Raw genomic sequence first — 16,672 nt, forward strand, 5'->3', positions numbered from 1 at the left:
CTCTGATCACTCACAAATTTTTGTTTTTAACTTTATCCCACACATAATTCTCAGGGTTTCTTCATTTTTCTTCGCTCTTTTTTTCTGATTTTTCCTCAGAGTTGTATCCAAGTGTTTGTCTTCAATTTCGCTGATCCTGCCTTCCATCATTTCAAACTTGCCCCTCAGCCCTTCTATGACACTGTCCATTTCTGAAATCTTGTTGTTTATCTTTTGGATTTCTAATTGTTGTTTTTGTATGATTTCTAGTTGTGAATTTATTTTGACATTTTGTTCCTGTATTATTTTCCTGAATTCTTCCATTTTTTTCCTGTATTTTTCATGAATTTGTCTGCCCTTTCCATGAATTTGTCTATTTTTTCTCATTTCTGTCTCCTTTTTGCTTCAACTCTTGGATATCTCTGAATATTAGAGGTTTGAATTCCTTATCAGTAGTTCTAGTGCCTTTTCTTCTATTGGAAAGTCATCCGGTGTTTTATTTTGGACACTTACTGGAACCATCCTGTCCTATTTTTTACATGTTTTGGTATTGTCTGCTGTCTTTGGGACATTTAGTAGTTATTTTCTTCATTTATTGATTGTAGATCTGTTTGTTTCATCCTGTTTTTTTGTTTTATTTGGTTATGTCTGAGCAGGCAGGCTGTCCATTCTTTGTTGTTTGCTCATCTGTAGTCACGATACTTTTCATCTCCGTGTCCAATAGGCAGAGCCAGTCACTCAGCTATGGTTCAGCAGGGCAGGTCCAGCTGGAGGGGAGGGGCTGAGATAGGTTGCTTGTGGCATGTTCTAGGGCCAACAGGGCAGGCCAGAAATCAGTGCTAGGTAGGTTCCGGTAGGCTATGCCTGTGCTGCTCAGGGGTGCGATGTTCAGTGTGCAGTGCAGGTAGGCAGGAAAGAGGGGGGATGTTGTGATTTATGGAGCTAATATGGGTATGGGAAAGAGGAGAGATAAACAGGAGCCAAAAAATAAACAAACACAAAAAGGGGTAAAAAAAGAGAATGCTAAGGGAGTTTGCACTGGAGTGGAGAGATGAGAAACTGAGAAATAGGAAAAAGCAAAAAGGAGAAAAAGAAAGAGGGAAAAAGAAAAAAATAACTAGATAGAAATTTGGAAAAGGAGAAAAAAAACTGAAAATCCCCAGGAGTGCCACCAGTGGGGCCCTTAAGACTGAGGAAGTGGCTTCTAGGCTGCTCAGTATAGCCTGGCTAAAGGGGGTATAGATGTCACACTGCACCAGGTATTCAAGAGAAAGGAAAGGAAGGTAAGTATAGAGCGATGAGAACTGAGAAATGAAGAAAGAGTGAAAAAGAGAGAGAAAAGAGAAAGAATAAAAGAAATACCCCCAGGGATCCCCCCTAGGTGGCTGCACAGATTGTGGGAGTGGCTCCTAAGCCATACAGTTTAGTCTGGCTAGAAGGGGCTCCAAAGCTGTGAAAAGAAAAAGAAAACAAACAAAACAGAAAAATGCAAAACAAGAAAAAAAAAAAGCCCCAGGGATCCTGCCAGTGTGGTGTCGCAGGTCAGGGGTTCACAGCCTTTCAAGAAGCAAAGATAGCACATGGAGCCAAGTATTCAAGAGAAAGGAGGGGGAGGTGGTGGGAGGCATGGAAGAAACCAAAAGAAATGGAAAGAAGCGACACAAGCTCAGGGGGCCAGCCAGTGTGAGCGGGGTGAATCCAAGCAGCCTGAGGCCAAAACAGTTGCTTCCTGGCCAAGAGACTGAGGCTGGCAGGAAGCAGAGGAGGCTGAAGGGGGGGAAGGGAAGTAGGGTGCGGGTTAGAAAAGCATATATTGCTTGTTACCAGGTGCCCTGTCTCCTGCAGGGAACTTCATGAAGCTGCCTTCCCGTACTCCCTGTTTGCTTGTCTTCCATGTGGGTGGAGAGAATCCAAGGGGCATGGATGCTGCACTTCCTGACTGGCTGAGCCACGGCAGCCAACCAGGAAGCTTGGGGTAGAGCAGGGGGGAGAGGATATTGGATAGGAAAGTGTGTATCGCTGGTTACCGGGTGCTCTGTCTCCTGCTGGGAGCCCTGCGAAGCTGCTTTCCTGTGCTCCCTGTCTGCCGATCCCGGACAGGAATCCAAGATGGCGGATTCATGCTGCGTTGGCTGATAGGAGCCCTCCGCACGTATCTCTCCTCACTTTCTGTCCTCTATCAGTTTTTTATTCTATTTGGCGTCTGGTTGAGTTCTTTATCTCTTCATTTGACACTTCAGGTTCCAGCAATGACGTTCGTCTCTGTTTTACTTAGTTTTCCGGGTCTTTGCTGTGGAGGGATGGTGTGGTGCTTCTGTCTATGGAGCCATGTTGGCCAGAAGTCCCGGTTTTTTTTTTTTTTTTTTTTCTGTGCTTCCACACTCTGCTTTCCAGCTCCTCACCTGAGCGAGCTAGTTGGGCTTTGTTGTCCTCTCCACTGGAGCCTCGACACTGCCTCTGGGCAATGGACTGGGGCAGTTGGAGGGCTCACCTCATTTTCTCCCTGTTCTGTGGGGCCACAGTCCTTGCTGCCTGTTTTCCAGTGTCCAAAAACCGTTGTTTCAAATATTTTGTTTTCCAGTTTTCTAATTATTTATAATTGGAGGGTGATTTCCAGCTCTGATAGAACCACAAAAATATGAGTTCATTGGGAAAAATCAGGTTTTTAAAGAGTACAAATATAAATTAACACAATAAACTGTGACTTAACAAAGCAAAATTTTTAAATAAGTTTATACATATCATTGGAAACCCTGGTGGCGTAGTGGTTAAGTGCTACGGCTCTTAACCAAGAGGTCGGCAGTTCAAATCCGCCAGGTGCCCCTTGGAAACTCTACGGGGCGGTTCTACTCTGTCCTATAGGGTCGCTATGAGTCGGAATGGACTTCACGGCAGTGGGTTTTTTGGGGGGGTTTACACATATCATCAGGTAGCTAAGAAATGATACTCAAGCCATGAAGGTGGAGTAATCAGTTTAAAAAGGAAAAAATGGATTTACCGAGCTTAAAAAAATAGTTGGCTGCTTTCAAAGTTATTGCTACTGTATATTCTGAAAAACATCCAGATGCTAGATAAATTTTTTAAATACAATACTGAATCCATAAGTAAGTGAGAGAAATCCCCAAAGTCCACATGACAAACCCTTCCTCCCCCGACAAATAAAAAACCAGTTGTCATTGAGTCTATTCTGATGCATATTGACCCCATGTATGTCAGAGTAAAGCTGTGCTCCAGAGGGTTTCAGTGGCTGATTTTTCGGAAGTGAATTACCAGGCCTTTCTTCTGAGGTGCCTCTGGGTGGACTCCAGCCTCCAAACTTTTGGTGAGCAGATAATTGCGTTAGCCATTTGTATCACCCAGGGGCCCACAACAAATAAAGAGTTGAAACAAGTGTAGTCAATGAAGGTGGAAATGAGGGTTTCCCTCTTAGGATGTAAGCTCTAATAGGGTAGGAATTTCTGATTGTTTTACCTCCTGAGGGATCACAAACTCCTAGAACATAGCCTAACACAGAGCAAGTGTTGAGTATATATTTGTTGAATGAATGAATGTTCTGGGGCAAACAGCAATCTCAGTAACTTAGAACTTTGCATATTAATGGCCTGTCAGATTGGGAGTGGGAGACTAGGCTCAGGGTACCCAGCAGGCTGGAGGAGCTGACCTCTGGGCCTCTGTCTAAGCAGCCAGGGTTCTAGAAGCAGTCACACTTTAGTGAAAGGGTTACCTTTCAAAAACAAACCCACTTGCCTAAGGCAAGGGAGTCATTTAGGAAACACCCTGGTCTCCAGCAAGGCTTTAACCAAACTCATTGCTTTTGGAGACCCTATATATAGGTCAGAGCAGAGCTGCCTCATAGGGTTTCCAAGGCTGTAAATCCTTACAGAAGCAGACTGCCTTATCTTTCTCCCACAGAGCAGCTGGTGGGTTCGAACCACCGACTTTTCAGTTAGTAGCAGAGCATGTAACCATGCATTATCAGGACTCCTTCAGCATGGCTTTAGGAGGGAAAAAAATAGCAATAATCTCCTGAGAATTTGCAACCACTGGCTTTTCTTCACTTGGATCTGGTGTTGAATTTATACTGAGTGGACAGAGAAACATTAATCTATAATTACGTTAGAATGGTTCTAGGTTGTAGCATCTTGAGCACCCAGCAGAATCAAGCCCAAATGCTGCAGATAAATTCAACCAAACAAAAGCCCAAAATTAAAGAAAGGAAAAAAAATTCCAAGAACTCTGATACTGGGATTGTTACTGAACCCTGAAGTTTGGGTCCTTGCCCAGTACGCTCAGACTTGCCAATTATCTAGACACTGGTCTTTGAGAAAGAGAAAGTAACTGTATTGCAATATGCAGAGTAAGGAGCTGGGAGGGAGTTCCTCAGATTTGGCTCTCCAAGCTACAGGGAAGCAGGGTTCATATGTGATTTGGGCAGCAAGATGGTAGCTGTGCAAGTGTTCTGGGGAGGAAAAACTCTGCCAGGAAACAGGAGGTGATGTGATTCTTGTCAGACCTCTCACTTCGAAATAGGGCCTGGGTGATGATTTTCCTCCTGATTTGCTCCTCTTGCTGCTGCATCCTCTGTTGAGGTCAATTAGTGGTCACAGTTGGCCCTTCTGCACATGCGGGGCAGGCTAAATCTGATTTGGGCTAGTTTAAGGACTAATGGAAATTTACTGGCATTAGTAAAGTCAAGTTACAGGATTATCTGAAACAAAGTATAAAATAACTATGGTACACTACTTAAAAAAGAAAAGGTTGGATCAAAAAATGAGCAAGAAAAAATACACTATTAAATATAGTCAGATATAAGAAGCAAGTAGCTTCTGATCATGAAGAAGGGCAAACACTTCAAATTTAGTGTATCTTACATGTAGCTAAACAATTCTTTAAATATAAGGATAAAATTGATAAAAAAAATATTGTCATATAATTTTTCATGATTTTTAGCATACAAGGACCTCCAATGAAAGTATTGTCTAAAGAAGCACCCCAGCAAAGAAAAGAAATTCAGGAGGAGGCAATAAGATATAAGAAGAAAGGGTGAGAAAATAACTTATAACAATAGAAAATTCTATTGTTTTGGCTATATTGAGTTAAATAAAATATATTATTAAATTTCATTTCACAAGGGTTTTTTTTTTTTCCTTTTAAAATGTGGCATCTTAGTTATCTAGTGCTGCTATAACAGAGATGCCACAAGTGGATGGCTTTAACAAAGAGAAAATTTATTTCCTCACAGTAAACTAGGCTAAAAGTCCAAATTCAGGGTGTCAGCTCCAGGGGATGGCTTTCTCCCTCTGTCCGCTCTGGGGGAAGATCCCTTGTTCTTAAACTTCCTCTGGTTGAGGAGCTTCTCAGGCACAGGAGCCACGGGTCCAAAGGACATGTTCTGCTCCTGGTGCTGCTTTCTTGGTGGTATGAGGTCCCCCGTCTCTCTGCTTGTTTCTATCTTTTACATCTCAAGAGATTGCCTCAAGACATAATCCAATCCTGTAGGTTGATTCCTGCCTCACTAATACAACTACAGCCTATCCTCCCTCATTAACATCACAGACGTAGGATTTACAGCATATAGGAAAATCATGCAATACTGGGAATCGTGGCCCAGCCCAATTGATAAACACATTTTTGGGGGGACATAATTAAATCCATGACATTTCATCCTTTGGCACCCCCCAAAATCATATCCTTGCAACATGCAAAACGTATTCACCCCATGATATCATGGCAAAAGTCTTATCTCCAAGTCCAAAATCGAAAAATTCCTCTTCATCTGTGAAATCTAGAACACAAGTTGTCTGCTTCCAAAGTACAATGGCAGAACAGGCTAGACACTTCCATTACAAATGGGAGAAACTGTAGGAAAAGAAGGGATAACAGGCACCAAACAAGTCAGTAGAACACATTACATTAGTCCTTAAAACTTTGAAAATAATCCTCTATTCTCTGAGGCAATTTACACAATGGCCCTGCCCTCCAGACTCTAGGTATTGGCCACATGCTCTGGACTCTTAGTGGAGACCCCTTGGCCCTGGGCTTCACCTCTGCCTTCCAGGCCCACTGGGACAGCAACTTTGCTCGCTTGGCTTTAGGTGCACATTTCTCTTCTTCCATGTGAGTGGCAACTCCACCCTTAGAAACACCAGATGCTATGGCCCCACCTTTTGAAATCCCTGAGGTCATGGCCCTACCTTTTGAGACTGAGGCAGCTCAGCTTTTTGTGTTCCTTGTCTCTCAGAATCAACTTGATGGCGGTGGGTTTGGTTTTGGTTTTTGTCTCTTTAGCTTCTGTTTCCTGGTTTCTTGGGCTCTTGGCTCTGGGGCCTCAGTCCTGCATCTGCCCTGCTGGGGCAAGTGTTCCAAAGCTCTGTAGCTCCACCGATAAGTGCCTGGAGGCACCTCACTCAGCCAGAAAGCCTCCTGCACACAGGCACTCAGCTTTCTTGCTCCATGGGTCAGCTAGACTAGCTCCACCAATAAGTGCCCAGAGGCACCCTGCTCCACCAGGAAGCCTCCTGTGCACAGACACTCAGCTCTCTCACTCCATGTGTCAGCTCCAGTGCCATCTTGTGCTGGTCTTCTGGTTCTGCTGCTGCTGGTTCTCTGCTGTTGCTGCTTCTCTGCTACTGCAGGCTCTCTGCTGCGCTAGTCCTCTGCTGCTCTCACAACTCTATCCATTCACAGTTTCAAAACAGCTTCTACATTTTAGGTACCTATTAGAGCAGCACCCCAATCCTGGTAACAAATTCTGTCTTGGTCTTCTAGTGCTGCTGTAACAGAAATACCAAAAGTGGATGGCTTTAATAAAGAGAAATTTATTTCTTCACAGTTTAGTGGGTTACAAGTCCAAATTCAGGATGTCGGCTCCAGGGGAAGGTTTTCTCTCTCTGTTGGCTCTGGAGGAAGGTCCTTGTCCCCAGTCTTTCCCTGGTTGACGAGCTTCTCAGGCATAGGGACCCTGGGTCCAAAGGATGCGCTCTGCTCCCAGTGCTGCTTTCTTGGTGGTATGAGGTACCCCTGTCCCTCTGCTTGCTTCTATCTTTTATATCTCAAGAGATTACCTCAAGACACAATCCAATCCTGTAGGTTGAGTCCTGCCTCACTAACACAACTGCCACCCATCCTCCCTCATTAACATCATAGAGGTAGGATTTACAACATACAGGAAAAGCACACAATACCGGGAATCATAGCCCAGCCCAATTGATAAATACATTTTTGAGGGGAAATAATTCAATCCATGACATGTGGCTATTAGAAAATACAATAGGGCAAGAACAACAAGAGATGTAAGGATTAAAAGAGAAGAGACAAAACTGTCACCATGTCCAGATGATTGTTATAGAAAATCCACCAGACTCAACAAACTAATAGCATATTTAGAAAGTTCAGCAAAGTAGTTGGATATGAAATCAACTTACACATACACTTATACCAGAACTAAAAACCAAAACCAAACCCAGCGCCATCGAGTTGATTCCAACTGTTAGCAAGCGACCCTATAGGACAGAGTAGAACTGCCCCAAATGGTTTCCAAGGCCATAAATTGTTACAGAGGCAGACTACCACATATTCTCCCACTCAGTGGCTGGTGGGTTTGAAAGACCGAACTTTCAGTAGAAAATGAGACACATTTTATAAAACAACAAGATTGATAAAATAAGAATTAATCTAATGAAGAGAGTAAAACACTTTTTGAAAAAAATATTTTAGACTTTATTAAATGATACGGCACAAGATCAGAATAATGAAGAGTTATAGTAATAATCCGGCCAACTGTTAGGATGGTTTGAATCTAGGTGGTAGCTCAATTTGGACATATTTTGACAGTAAAGACTGATGGATTTGTTGAGCACTTTGAGAGAAAGAAAAGAGTTAAGAATGGATCCAATATTTTTGTTCCTAACAACAGGAAGAGTATAATTGTCCTTTAGGGGAGAGATTATATGGAGTGGTTTAGAAGGAAACATTGAGAGTTTGTTTATGGATGTGTTAAGCCTGAGATGTCAGTTGGATCACAAAGTGGAGATGTTGAAAATGAAGTTGAATATATGAGCCTGGGGTTCAGGAAAGAGATACAGGCTGAAGTATGTATTAGAAAGTTATCAGTGAAAAAATGGAATGTAGTGCCATGAGACTGGTTGAGCTCACAGAAGGTGTGAATATAGTTAGAAAAATGGCCCAAGGATTGAACCTTGAAGACCTCCATCGTGGCCAAGAGAGATGGGAGGAAAACCAGGAGAAACATCCAAGTGAAACCATTTCAAGGAGAAGGTTGAGACAATCATTTTAAATGATAGGTTAAGTAAAGTAAGGACTGAAAATTGACCGTTGGGTTTAGGAATATGGAGGTCATTCGTGTCTTGAAAAGGAATGATTTCCATTAACTAATTCTGTCAACTCTACTTTCATAGTGTATTTGGTTGGGGAAAAATCATAACTGGGATGGGTTCAAGAGAGAATGGAAAGAGAGAAATTGAAGACAGTGAGTATAGACAATGCTTTGGAGGAGTTTTGCTATAAGAGAAGAAGAGAAATGAGGTATCAAGAAGCAGAGAAAGGCTTTCTCGCTCCCCACTTCCTCTGAGCGTAAAGGCTTTGGGAGCTGCTTTTTCAAGTTCTGCAGTCTACCCGCCCTGGCATTCAGATCCCCTTAGCTTTGGGGCCAGCGAAGAGCTCCAGCGCCTGTGATTCCAATGGCTCCCCGCTGAGGGTGCCCTCCCAACTTTGCAAGAGCCCTGAAGAATTATTTTGGAGGCAGAGCCAAGATGGCGGACTAGGCAGACGCTACCTCGGATCCCTCTTACAACAAAGACACAGAAAAACAAGTGAATCGATCACATACATAACAATCTACGAACCCTGAACAACAAACACGGATTTAGAGACGGAGAACGAACTAATACGGGGAAGCAGCGATTGTTTTCAGAGCCTGAAGCCAGCGTACCAGTCAGGTACGGCACAAGCACAGAGAGCTGCTCCACCCCCCTGAACTAACCCCGGGAGGGGGACCAGCCGGTTCCGCGGGCGGCGTGGGACGCAGCCGGTAGGAGAATTCCCCGGGAGGCAGTGGCTGGTCTTGGAACGGGGAGAGTGGCGTCCCAGCCGGGGAACTATTCCGCCAGGATTTGGACTGGACACAGGCGGCTTCATTAACATCTGAATAGCCTGAGCCAGAGCGAGAACTCTGATAGGGATCTGACTGCATTTTTTTTTAGCAGATTTTCTGGAAAAACTGGTTTCTCAGTGATGGCTCGGAGACAACAGTCCATATCAAACCACTTAAAGAAGCAGACCATGACAGCTTCTCCAACCCCCCAGACAAAAGAATCAAAATCTTTCCCAAATGAAGATACAATCCTGGAATTATCAGATACAGAATATAAAAAACTAATTTACAGAATGCTTAAAGACATCACAAATGAAATAAGGCAAACTGCAGAAAAAGCCAAGGAACACACTGATAAAACTGTTGAAGAACTCAAAAAGATTATTCAAGAACATAGTGGAAAAATTAATAAGTTGCAAGAATCCATAGAGCGACAACATGTAGAAATCCAAAAGATTAACAATAAAATTACAGAATTAGACAACGCAACAGGAAGTCAGAGGAGCAGACTCGAGCAATTAGAATGTAGACTGGGACATCTGGAGGACCAGGGAATCAACAGCAACATAGCTGAAAAAAAATCAGATAAAAGAATTAAAAAAAATTAAGAAACCCTAAGAATCATGTGGGACTCTATCAAGAAGGATAACCTGTGAGTGATTGGAGTCCCAGAACAGGGACGGGGGACAGAAAACACAGAGAAAATAGTTGAAGAACTCCTGACACAAAACTTCCCTGACATCATGAAAGACGAAAGGATGTCTATCCAAGATGCTCATCGAACCCCATTTAAGATTGATCCAAAAAGAAAAACACCAAGACATATTATCATCAAACTCACCAAAACCAAAGAAAAACAGAAAATTTTAAAAGCAGCCAGGGAGAAAAGAAAGGTTTCCTTCAAGGGAGAATCAATAAGAATAAGTTCAGACTACTCAGCAGAAACCATGCAGGCAAGAAGGGAATGGGACGACATATACAGAGCACTGAAGGAGAAAAACTGCCAGCCAAGGATCATATATGCAGCAAAACTCTCTCTGAAATATGAAGGCGAAATTAAGATATTTACAGATAAACACAAGTTTAGAGAATTTGCAAAAACCAAACCAAAGCTACAAGAAATGCTAAAGGAGATTGTTTGGTCAGATAACCAATAATATCAGGTACCAGCACAATACAAGGTCACAAAACAGAACGTCCTGATATCAACTCAAATAGGGAAAGCACAAAAACAAACAAATTAAGATTAATTTTAAAAAATAAATAAATAAATAAAATAACACACATAACAGGGAATCATGGAAGTCAATAGGTAAAAGATCACAATAATCAAAAAGAGGGACTAAATACAGGAGACATTGAACTGCCGTATGGAGAGTGATACAAGGCGATATACAACAATACAAGTTAGGTTTTTACTTAGAAAAATAGGGGTAAATAATAAGGTAACCACAAAAAGTTATAACAACTCTATAACTCAAGATAAAAGCCAAGAAAAACCTAACGACTCAACTAACATAAAGTCAAACACTATGAAAATGAGGATCTCACAATTTACTAAGAAAAACGTCTCAGCACAAAAAAGTATGTGGAAAAATGAAATTGTCAACAACACACATAAAAAGGCATCAAAATGACAGCACTAAAAACTTATTTATCTATAATTACCCTGAATGTAAATGGACTAAATGCACCAATAAAGAGACAGAGAGTCACAGACTGGATAAAGAAACACGATCCATCTATATGCTGCCTACAAGAGACACACCTTAGACTTAGAGACACAAACAAACTAAAACTCAAAGGATGGAAAAAAGTATATCAAGCAAGCAATAAGCAAAAAAGAAGAGGAGTAGCAATATTAAGTTCTGACAAAATAGACTTTAGACTGAAATCCACCACAAAGGATAAAGAAGGACGCTATATAATGATAAAAGGGACAATTGATCAGGAGGACATAACCATATTAAATATTTATGCACCCAATGACAGGGCTGCAAGATACATAAATCAAATTTTAACAGAATTGAAAAGTGAGATAGACACCTCCACAATTATAGTAGGAGACTTCAACACACCACTTTCGGAGAAGGACAGGACATCCAGTAAGAAGCTCAATAGAGACACGGAAGACCTACTTACAACAATCAACCAACTTGACCTCATTGACTTATACAGAACTCTCCACCCAACTGCTGCAAAGTATACTTTTTTTTCTAGCACACATGGAACATTCTCTAGAATAGACCACATATTAGGTCATAAAACAAACCTTTGCAGAGTCCAAAACATCGAAATATTACAAAGCATCTTCTCAGACCACAAGGCAATAAAACTAGAGATCAATAACAGAAAAACTAGGGAAAAGAAATCAAATACTTGGAAAATGAACAATACCCTCCTGAAAAAAGACTGGGTTATAGAAGACATCAAGGAGGGAATAAGGAAATTCTTAGAAAGCAACGAGAATGAAAATACTTCCTATCAAAACCTCTGGGACACAGCAAAAGCAGTGCTCAGAGGCCAATTTATATCGATAAATGCACACATACAAAAAGAAGAAAGAGCCAAAATCAGAGAACTGTCCCTACAACTTGAACAAATAGAAACTGAGCAACAAAAGAATCCATCAGGCACCCGAAGAAAACAAATAATAAAAATTAGAGCTGAACTAAATGAATTAGAGAACAGAAAAACAATTGAAAGAATTAACAAAGCCAAAAGCTGGTTCTTTGAAAAAATTAACAAAATTGATAAACCATTGGCTAGACTGACTAAAGAAATACAGGAAAGGAAACAAATAACCCGAATAAGAAACGAGAAGGACCACATCACAACAGAACGAAATGAAATTAAAAGAATCATTTCAGATTATTATGAAAAATTGTACTCTAACAAATTTGAAAACCTAGAAGAAATGGATGAATTCCTGGAAAAACACTACCTAAACTAACACATTCAGAAGGAGAACAACTAAATAGACCCATAACAAAAAAAGAGATTGAAACGGTAATCAAAAAACTCCCAACGAAAAAAAGCCCTGGCCCGGAGGGCTTCACTGCAGAGTTCTACCAAACTTTCAGAGAAGAGTTAACACCACTACTTCTGAAGGTATTCCAAAGCATAGAAAATGACAGAATACTACCCAACTCATTCTATGAAGCCACCATCTCCCTGATACCAAAACCAGGTAAAGACATTACAAAAAAAGGAAATTATAGACCTATATCCCTCATGAACATAGATGCAAAAATCCTCAACAAAATTCTAGCCAATAGAATCCAACAACACATCAAAAAATAATTCACCATGATCAAGTGGGATTTATACCAGGTATGCAAGGCTGGTTTAATATCAGAAAAACCATTAATGTAATCCATCACATAAATAAAACAAAAGACAAAAACCACATGATCTTATCAATTGATGCAGAAAAGGCATTTGACAAAGTCCAACACCCATTTATGATAAAAACTCTTACCAATATAGGAATTGAAGGAAAATTCCTCAACATAATAAAGGGCATCTATGCAAAGCCGACAGCCAATATCACTCTAAATGGAGAGAACCTGAAAGCATTTCCCTTGAGAACGGGAACCAGACAAGGATGCCCTTTATCACCGCTCTTATTCAACATCGTACTTGAAGTCCTAGCCAGGGCAATTAGGCTAGACAAAGAAATAAAAGGTATCCGGATTGGCAAGGAGGAAGTGAAGTTATCACTATTTGCAGATGACATGATTATATACACAGAAAACCCTAAGGAATCCTCCAGAAAACTACTGAAACTAATAGAAGAGTTTGGCAGAGTCTCAGGTTATAAAATAAACATACAAAAATCACTTGGATTCGTCTACATCAACAAAAAGAACACCGAAGAGGAAATAACCTAATCAATACCATTCACAGTAGCCCCCAAGAAGATAAGATACTTAGGAATAAATCTTACCAAGGATGTAAAAGACCTATACAAAGAAAACTACAAAGCTCTACTACAAGAAATTCAAAAGGACATACTTAAGTGGAAAAACATACCTTGCTCATGCATAGGAAGACTTAACATAGTAAAAATGTCTATTCTACCACAAGCCATCTATACACACAATGCACTTCCGATCCAAATTCCAATGTCATTTTTTAAGGTGATAGAGAAACAAATCACCAATTTCATATGGAAGGGAAAGAAGCCCCGGATAAGCAAAGCACTACTGAAAAAGAAGAAGAAAGTGGGAGGCCTCACTCTACCTGATTTCAGAACCTATTACACAGCCACAGTAGTCAAAACAGCCTGGTACTGGTACAACAACAGGCACATAGACCAATGGAACAGAATTGAGAACCCAGACATAGATCCATCCACGTATGAGCAGCTGATATTTGACAAAGGACTAGTGTCAATTAATTGGGGAAAAGATAGCCTTTTTAACAAATGGTTCTGGCATAATTGGATATCCATTTGCAAAAAAATGAAACAGGACCCATACCTCACACCATGCACAAAAACTAACTCCAAGTGGATCAAAGACCTAAACATAAAGACTAAAACGATAAAGATCATGGAAGAAAGAATTGGGACAACCCTAGGAGCCCTAATACAAGGCATAAACAGAATACAAAACATTACCAAAAATGATGAAGAGAAACCCAATAACTGGGAGCTCCTAAAAATCAAACACCTATGCTCATCTAAAGACTTCACCAAAAGAGTAAAAAGACCACCTACAGACTGGGAAAGAATTTTCAGCTATGACATCTCAGACCAGTGCCTGATCTCTAAAATCTACATGATTCTGTCAAAACTCAACCACAAAAAGACAAACAACCCAATCAAAAAGTGGACAAAGGATATGAACACACATTTCACTAAAGAAGATATTCAGGCAGCCAAAAGATACATGAGAAAATGCTCTCGATCATTAGCCATTAGAGAAATGCAGATTAAAACTACGATGAGATTCCATCTCACACCAGCAAGGCTGGCATTAATCCAAAAAACACAAAATAATAAATGTTGGAGAGGCTGCGGAGAGATTGGAACTCTCATACACTGCTGGTGGGAATGTAAAATGGTACAACCACTTTGGAAATCTATCTGGCGTTATCTTAAACAGTTAGAAATAGAACTACCATACAACCCAGAAATCCCACTCCTCGGAATATACCCTAGAGATACAAGAGCCTTCACACAAACAGGTATATGCACACCCATGTTTATTGCAGCTCTGTTTACAATAGCAAAAAGTTGGAAGCAACCAAGGTGTCCATCAACGGATGAATGGGTAAATAAATTGTGGTATATTCACACAATGGAATACTACGCATCGATAAAGAACAGTGACGAATCTGTGAAACATTTCATAACATGGAGGAACCTGGAAGGCATTATGCTGAGCAAAATTAGTCAGAGGCAAAAGGACAAATATTGTATAAGACCACTATTATAAGATCTTGAGAAATAGTAAACCTGAGAAGAACACATACTTTTGTGGTTACGAGTGGGGGAGGGAGGGAGGGTGGGAGAGGGCTTTTTATTGATTAATCAGTAGATAAGAACTGCTTTAGGTGAAGGGAAAGACAACACTCAATACATGGAAGGTCAGCTCAATTGGACTGGACCAAAAGCAAAGAAGTTTCCGGGATAAAATGAATGCTTCAAAGGTCAGCGGAGCAAGGGCGGGGGTCTGGGGAACATGGTTTGCGGGGACTTCTAAGTCAATTGGCAAAATAATTCTATTATGAAAACATTCTGCATCCCACTTTGAAATGTGGCGTCTGGGGTCTTAAATGCTAACAAGCGGCCATCTAAGATGCATCAATTGGTCTCAACCCACCTGGAGCAAAGGAAAATGAAGAACACCAAGGCCACACGACAACTAAGAGCCCAAGAGACAGAAAGGCCCACATGAACCAGAGACCTACATCATCCTGAGACCAGAAGAACTAGTTGGTGCCTGGCCACAATAGATGACTGCCCTGACAGGGAGCACAGCAGAGGACCCCTAAGGGAGCAGGAGATCAGTGGGATACAGACCCCAAATTCTCATAAAAAGACCAAACTTAATGATCTGACTGAGAGTAGAGGAATCCCGGCGGTCATGGTCCCCAGACCTTCTGTTGGCACAGGACAGGAACCATCCCCGAGGAAACTCATCAGACATGAAAGGGACTGGTCAGCGGGTGGGAGAGAGATGCTGATGAAGAGTGAGCTAATTATATCAGGTGGATACTTGAGATTGTGTTGGCAACTCTTGTCTGGGGGGGGGGGAGGGATGGGAGGATAGAGAGAGAGGGAAGCCGGAAAAATTATCACAAAAGGAGAGACTGAAAGGGCTGACTCAAGAGGGGGGGAGGAAGTGGGAGTAGGGAGTGAGATGTATGTAAACTTATATGTGACAGACTGATTGGATTTGTAAACGTTCACTTGAAGCTTAATAAAATTAAAAAAAAAAAAGAAGCAGAGAGGGGGTCAAGATAAGCATTTGTTGTCATTTTAGATTTTAGAGGGGAGCTAATGTTATGCTTGTAAAGTTAGATTCAGCAGAGAGGGGAAATTTTATGATGGAGGAGACAGAAGGCAGTACAGAGTAGATGAGAGGGATGGGACTGAGGGCTCACATGGAGGGGTTGGCCATGATAGGAACTTGGAAAGTTCATTTGTAGTAACAGGAGAGAATTAGAGGACATAAGCACAGATGCAGGTATGTGGATAGGTATGGGGGTGGCAGTTGGTGAGCATTTTCATTTTATTGCTTCTTTTTTTCTCTGTGAAGTATGAAACAAAGTATGGGGAAAGGAATGGGAGAGTAAGGTTTAAGGAGAGAGGAAAAGGTGTAAAAGTGCCTTACCTTGTATCTTACACAAAAATAAACCCTAAATATCTTACATACAAACAAAGCCTAACTAGGTTAAAGATTCAGATATTAAAGGCAATCTTTTAGGTAGTAAAAGAAAATATAAGGAAAAACTTTTGTAACTTTGGGGTGAGTATGGATTTCTTAAATAAGATCACAAAAGGAACAGTCTTAAGGGGAAAAATTAATGGATTTGACTATGAAACTCCTCCAAAGGCTTGTATTTACTGGCTCTCTTTTCCCACCTTGTATTTTCTTTCCTGAGCCTACTTCAATGGGTCTTTTGACTGACCCAGCCCAAAGGGTCAGCCATGCTTCCCACAGTGATAAGTTTAATGGAAAATTCTCAGTCCTCACCTACCTCCACCTGGCAGCAGCTTCTGACATAATGGGTCATACCCTCTGGTTAAATGACTTCCTTCACTTGGCTTGTGGGATCCTATAGCCTTTTGATTTTCCTCCATTCTCAGCTTTCTTTGCTGGGCCCTCCTTCTTCAGTCTTCCAAGTATTGAATTTCCCCAGTGGTAGGTCCTCAGACTGCTTCTCCAGCTATGTTCCCTTCTTAAATGATCTCATCCAGTTTTGTTTCTTTTCAAATACCATCTATACACTAAGAACTTCCAAATTTACAACTCCGAGTACATGTTTTCCTCTGAATTCCTGACTTATATATACAATTGCTTTTTTGACATCTCCATTTATATCACTAATGGGCATCTCTAAAACCAA

This window comes from Elephas maximus, chromosome 1, assembly GCF_024166365.1.
Source record: "Elephas maximus indicus isolate mEleMax1 chromosome 1, mEleMax1 primary haplotype, whole genome shotgun sequence".
NCBI lineage: Eukaryota > Metazoa > Chordata > Mammalia > Proboscidea > Elephantidae > Elephas > Elephas maximus.